The sequence below is a fragment of the Apus apus genome, chromosome 11 (genome assembly GCF_020740795.1).
Source record: "Apus apus isolate bApuApu2 chromosome 11, bApuApu2.pri.cur, whole genome shotgun sequence".
Classification (NCBI taxonomy): domain Eukaryota; kingdom Metazoa; phylum Chordata; class Aves; order Apodiformes; family Apodidae; genus Apus; species Apus apus.
The window spans coordinates 12,850,553-12,857,904 of NC_067292.1; positions in this window are offsets into that span (position 1 = coordinate 12,850,553).

The following is a 7,352-nucleotide window of genomic DNA, read 5'->3' on the forward strand; positions in this document are numbered from 1 at the left end:
TCAAGGTAACTAAAGACACTGAAAAATCTGTTCCAGTAGTAGACCAGCTGTACTGCTTGTTTGTTGTTTTGCACTCTTCTTAAATTAACTCATTTAATGCAAAACTGTTGGGAGATTTAACTGACCAGAAGAATCTGTTTGGTAAACCATTTTTCTACCTGTTTTCCACTGGAAGCCCTGCATGTCACAGCTGGCTGCATTTCACAGCTTTCACATTGTTGCAACACAAAGGATTTTGATTTCAGGTGATAAAACAAATGCTGATAGAGGTAACTGCTCCAGATAGCTTTATGCTAGGGTAAAAAGTAAAGATAATAAAATAGTCTCAACGGTTTGATTCTAAATTACTCACACAACACAAAAGAGGATGGTCACTTATTAAAGTATTATTCAACTAAAATTTCCAGTGCTGGAACACACAGTAGTTCGACCTCTAAGGGCAAGGCTTGCTTCATGCACACTGTCACAAAATTAAAGCAATACTGGAATAGACCTATGAATTGTAGGCAAACAAAATTAAACTCATAAAGTACATATGGTCAAATTAGCAGTGTTTTGAATCCTAAATACTGATACTGGGGAAACATCACTGATCTCCAGGTACTGCCTCTCCATGCAAATATATTCTGAGGGGTTTTCTAGATGCTGTTGGTATTCAGATGCTGTAATTTTACAATGAGCATATGTAAATATTGACTTTGTCTCTTGTAGATAAATGTAAGATACACAGGTATACAGTTTTATTCGATCTAGTTTTCCCGATTCTATGTCCAATGCCTCAGCTATGAAACCATCCTTACTGCAGTCTCATACACCAGTTCCTCTTCCTGAAGACCACAGTCAGTGTTGTCAGACAGCAGTGTGTTGCCACCATACCACTACCACTGCCAGGCCCAAAGCCACAGTAAAAGCACTAGACCTCTGCTGTCTCAGCAGGGACTGAATTTCTGAGAGGTAAGTTACATTTATGCCCTAGAAAGTACCCTTCAGATTCCTAGTTTGTCATGCCAGTTCCCTCCATCCTTACTACCAATATTGTATGACGAATAAAGCATCAAACATCTTAATCATTTGCAATATCCTTTCCTGTGACAGTACAACCTATTGACATTTTTCTACCCTACCTCCTCCTCGAGTCTCTATCTTGAACCCAGTTCCAACACGGGGCATGAGAATATACTATTCTGTACTTGTGAGCACCTTGGGCTCCCCCAGGTGTGTGCTGCAGTTCCTGTGTGAGTATGGAGTTACCGAGTTGGCAGATTTGCTCTAGGCCTTTTCTTCCCAGTATTTATGTCTCAGAGGGTGAGTTTTGCTACCCTTCTCTCTCTGCATATTGTTTTCAGCCTAGAGCAATCCATTACCAGAAGAAATCTTTCGCCAGAGATACACAAAGACAAGACAGGTTTATTTTTTATATAAACTGTGACTGTTGCCAAAAGCACAAACATATTCTATGTAGGCAGGACACCCAGATTTCATTCCTGCATTAAGACCAAATCTATGCAACCGGGACTTTCAGACTACTTTTGGATTTTTTTCTCCTCTTAACTGAGAAGGTCCAGACAAAGCAAAACATGAAAGACTCTTCTGGTATTTCAGATCGGCTTTGTAACAGCAGGGGGCTCTGCTGTGCATAGTAACAGGATCTAGTAAATAAGTTAATGAATATACAAGAGAACTAACAGATCTCTTACAATGCCCCGCCTTTCTTCATAGAGCAAATAAACTGGTCAGTGATGGCTGTTCAACTATTCTAATAAAATCATAAACATTTTCCTTATTGAATGCAAACAGGATAGTATTTGTAGCTAAACAACTGGTTATTAAGATTCACCAGACATATTCTTATTGTTATTCTGATTTATTAGACCATTACTTTTGTGTTCTGGAAGTCCAAGACTATTCATCTTGCATCATTTCAGATGTTTAGTCCAGCACTGAGGAAAAGCCAACAAATACCTTTTCAAGGGTACAGGCACCTCCTGTCGCAGAGACAATAATAAGTGGCACTTTTAAAATGTGCTTTGTACTGATTCAAAATGGAAAATAAGAAAGTTATGCCGTATCTTTATTTTATGAAAGCTGCACATTACTTTTACAGTGTTTGTTCCTGCTGGCTTCTTTTCTTTGTTCTTGGCAGAACACAGTCCAGCTGATCTGAATGGTCTGAGACCTTAGGGTTCTTCCCCCCCTCACTGGAATGCAGTACATGTGCCTGCCACACTGGCTTCTTGCACACTACAGTATTTCGGTATGCAATTATTGTTTTACAAGAAAAAAATCCCAAAGCAGATACAATTCACATATTTAATCCATATCAGATGGGGAGAGAGAAGCACTTCCTAAATTTCATTACTGCTCACCGTGACATTTGGAAGCATTTTGCTGTCCTGCAGTAGTTTCCTGCGAGCTCTCCTGTGAGGGCTGACAGCTCAGACTTGCCTAAGAGCTGACAACATGCAGCAAATTGAAAAATTCCTAAAATGCTGTGCAACCTTGTGTCAGGTTAAAAAATGCATCCTGATTAAGTAACGACCTTCTAATTAGTCAGCTATATTCAATGGGGGGTTTTATTCTTTCCACGGTTAAAGTACTATCTAGAGAATTATTAAGTTATATCTAAAGCACATGGGTATTCGTACCAAAACCAGAATGTACCAGAGGAAAATTCCAAATAATAAGAACAATAATATTTGCAATGTTACCATGAATGAATTGAGTTGTAGTGTTACAGAATACATCTGGCAAGTGGAAAGTACTACATAAAAATAAATTCATTATACAGACAAAGCTTTAATACTATTTTCTGTGATTCTTGTTTTGGCAAATTTGGTAATCACAACAGTTTGCAGTACTTAATACAGTTACTATGTTTCTTACCAGTAGATTTCAGGGTAGCTGAAATATGAGTACCCTCTTGAGTCCTTTCATAAGAAATCAAGATTGTGTCTAAAAAACCCTTTGAGATCCCATTAAGCTGAACTTGGGCAAGAACAACATTTAAGTGGTACAAATGTTGGCTTTGTTATCCAAGTACAGCTAAGTATTGAGCATTTCCCAATTACAAAGAATCTTATTGTTTAAAATGTTGTTAGGCATTGATGTCTTTTGGTTTCAGGAAGTGCAGTTCAGGTTGACTCCCTGGCTCAAGTTCAGATTTTGCATATCAGTGCTTGCTTGGAAAAAAAGACCATGCCACCAGTGTAAGTGTGCCAGCTTGTACCAACACAATGGAACTGCTGGCTATTTCAGACAACTATGACAAAGTTACGAGCCAATTCAAGGTGCTACTGCCTCACCAAGCTTCCCAGGTGGTCAAGGCCCACTCTTGCTTTACAGTCACTGCAGGACTCTCCCACCTCTGCAACTGAAGCTCAGCATCACTTGTCCACCACAATCCACAGCAAGAGTCTAATCAAAGTGAAGCCCCTTCATTAAAACAACACTTTACATTTTCTTAAGAAGCCATGCCTTTTCTATACCTCTACTGTGCTTCTTTTTGTAATAAAAAATAAATAATTTAATTTCTAGCACATGTATTACAGCAAAGTGCTGCATTAGTAGTGGGATTCCTTGAACTTTTCCATTTAACTGCTTGCTTTTACTTGATTCTTAAAGCAAATTTGTCTAACACAGTGACCATGTACATTCCATATCATTTATAAGAATGAGTTACTGAAACCCTCTAGGGGTAAAAAAACTGGTGGGAAGATCACTCTGTAATCAAGCTGAAACACAACCTACAAAATTAGCCTTAGAGCCCAGGTCAACAGTATTTTTAAAAATATATTTATTTTCTTTGGAAAGTAAGCCTGCTTCAGATGGGATTTATAAAATAAGATTTTATTAAAATACTAATAATTTAAATCATTTCATGCCAGTAGCAGCTACCATTCCATTAAAAATGAGTCCAACATTTTATTCTCACATATCAGGCCTTTTTCATGGGAAACTTCATTAAAATCCACGTTTTTTAGAACAGTTTGGTTTCAACAACATCTTCATTTTTCACCTGATCAGCTGTATTTTAAATGTATTGTGTATAAAAATGCTTTGCAAAATAAAATTACATTATTTTCATAAAGCACCTTTTTGATTCATTCTTACAAAGATAATTCAATAGACCATTTTACACACTTCATTTTGAGTTTGTTTTTTGGGTAGGCAGTTGAGCTTTCTTTTTTATCCTGAGAGAATGAGATCTGGTAAACATTAAGATAGGAAGTCACTGAACTGGCACTTTTTCCACTGACTGCATTGAGCTTTGGACCAGATCTTTAAGATTCATGTTCAGTTTGAAGAACAGTAATTTCTCTGAAAAGGCTCCTTATATCCTGAACTGCTACCATCAGCAGTATTCCACAGAAAATAATCATCCTCCATACTCCTACAACACAGAATACAGAAACGGCTTGCACTTTTTGCCTAAAAAACTCATAGTTTTTGCAATGTGGTTTTTATTTACTTCATGTCCTCAAGTATTCCTAAATATAATTAACAGCACTTTGCCATTTTAAGCTATTGAGTAGTTTTCTAGCCAATGCCTTTATTTAAATGAAACAGCATAAGACAAATGAATGCTTAGTTACCGCTGCGATTATTATAATAATGGGGTTTAAACCATGAAACTATTCATGACAAAAGAGGCTTGCTCAAGGTCTGTCAAAAAGGAAATGTGACAGTAGCTGCTAGTCTGTTGATCAAGGATTTTTCCCCAACTCTCTATCTACCTTTCTATGTATTTATGCATTTGTTGTTGTTCTGTAGCTCCAGGTCCTCACCATCAACATGAAATTCATTATTTTAACTTCTTATGACTGCAATAAAACTATCCTATGTCTTTCTGACCAAAGATGGAATGTAACATGGGGATCAAGGAACTGATCTCAGTAAGCAGTACTTTCCACCTTCTTTGTCTGACTTGTCTAAAACTTGTGTCTATATGATTTGTATAGGATACAGAAACTGCCTATTGATCAGGCCAATTGATCACCACAGGCCAACCTGCAAAAGCTGAAGTCTCCTCTGAAGGGTGGAGCATGAGCCTGCACTTAGGCTTGCTATCTGCAGCTCAACTCAGGGGGCAGGGGAGGGGAGAGAAAGGAAGACTTCCGTAAGCAAGTTCAAAAAGATAATTCATCCTGAATAGGTCATTGCACAAGATTTTTACAAACATTCACTAACTGATTTCACAGCTCATGAAGTAAATTTTCCTCATATGTGGATACACCAAGCCACAGCAGGAGGAAGTCACGTGCAGAAAAACATGGTCAGACTGACATTGGGGTGGAATGCTGACTCTCCTGAACTCATCAGGAGCTTTGCTGCTAACTTCAAAAAGCAAGAAAATAGGCACAACTTTGTCCCAACGTTGCAAGTTCATCATACATCATTTGCTTTCCTGAAGGTATCTGTATCACAATGTTTGGAGATTAATTTATCATAATTAAAGCAACAGATCCTTTTTCTGTAACGTAAACACCATTTCATACTATTTTGAACATGGTAAGGCTTTTTTCATGTGTGCATTTCTAAACTTAGGAAATTAATCAGACTACTGAATTTCATGTTTGCATATGCTCATTCAAATGTTTTACTAAAAACATATGCTTTGGCTTGTGCAATACGCACTATAAGATACCTTTAAGTATACCTATAAGAGATATATATATAAGATATATATGTGTGTGTGTGTATATATATATACTATAAGATACCTTTAAGATACCTATAAGTTACCCTTATTCCAATGCTGCCATGCCATGTTACATGCTAACAAGCAGCCTCACAGAATTGGCAAACAAGGTCTGAGGTCTTGCTGGGACTGTCAGCTAGAGGCAGAAATGGAGATGTCAGGCAGTCTGTACCTTTCCTTCCTAGGGGATCAATCAGAGATACTGTGGCAGTGCTGGCTGGAAACTTTCTGCTACGCCAGCTGTTTCTGGGGGGTGGACTGGGGGTGGAACAGTAGCATGTTGACCAAGAGCAAAGGTTAATTTGTGTCCTTCCCCTAGCAAAATTAGTGGTTCCAAAAATCTGTTGGACTTTGATTTTAATAGGCCGGGTGGCATTTCAACCTTGATTTCTAATTAACCCTGAAACACACTCAAATCAAGATGTCTGAGAAGTCTACTTGTATACAGTCAATGTAAATATTAGATTTTAAAATAAATTGAACATTGGAGGTGATCTGATTAAAACTTAATGCAAAATTGGTTCTGATGTTGTTTTCGTGGTAAATTTGTCCTTGACAAGTCTTAACACAGCTTGAACTTTTCTTCTGAACTACATTTTACCAAACCTGGAAAAAAAAGCACCATGAAACTGCTTGTTACTTATCAGTCAAAAATCCAGATTCAGGTAACACTCAGCTTTCCAGATACATGACTGGTAACAACTTCAAAGGAAAAATGTCAAAATGTACAAGCTCCAAAACTTGGCATTTCAAAATTAAAAACATTTAAAACATGGGGTGAAACAAAGTTAGTGTGTATGGAGATGCAGACTGCAGCGTCCTGAAACAATTATTGGAGCCACAAATAAACAAATATGTCCTCCTTGGAACTTTAATTTCTAACATTTAGTGCTCTACTGGGTAATTTTGAGAGCAGGATTTTGGAGGGAGGATAAGCAGGGCCAGACACAACTCCACTCAGCTGTCACAAGCTGAGCAGTAACCATGAAAACGCTTTCAGTAGAATCAGCACCATGACTGGTGCCACAAAACTTAATTCCAGAGGAAAACAAATTAGTTTTCTGCACCACCTCAAGGCTGTCCCTTCAGCACAAAAAACATCCCATTTCTACTGTTTTGTTAACTATGAATTGACTAAGATTCTCAAGTAGCAATTATTTTTAAATTACCACAGAGCAAGAGCTAAAATGTACTTGGATAAGGACTGGAACAAATAATTTATGAACACTATGGCAAGCAGAAGCTTGTTAGAAAGAAGAAACAGTAAAGACATGGAAAAGACTCAAGATATAATTGTACGGGACAAAACAAAATTAAATGCAGCAAAAGCAGCTTGCTTTCTCTTCATCAGCCATGGAAAGATAACAACACACACAGAACAGAACCCAAGTCTCAAACCATCTAATTTAGTCACCTAAAACAGGAAGCTGGTTTTCTTCTCTAAGTCAGTGGAGAAAGAGAAAGTGAAAAGAAGATTCTACAAAAACAATCCACAAATAAGGCTGATTTACAGCCCAGGCTCTTACTCAGAGAGGTAACATTAGGTCATAGGAATATTCCTGAGTGAATGATACGTTATTCCCCTCTCTGAGCACAAACAAGGAGTCTCTTCTGGGCACCCAGGACGGGTAAAATGGGCCTTCTCCTCTCCAGG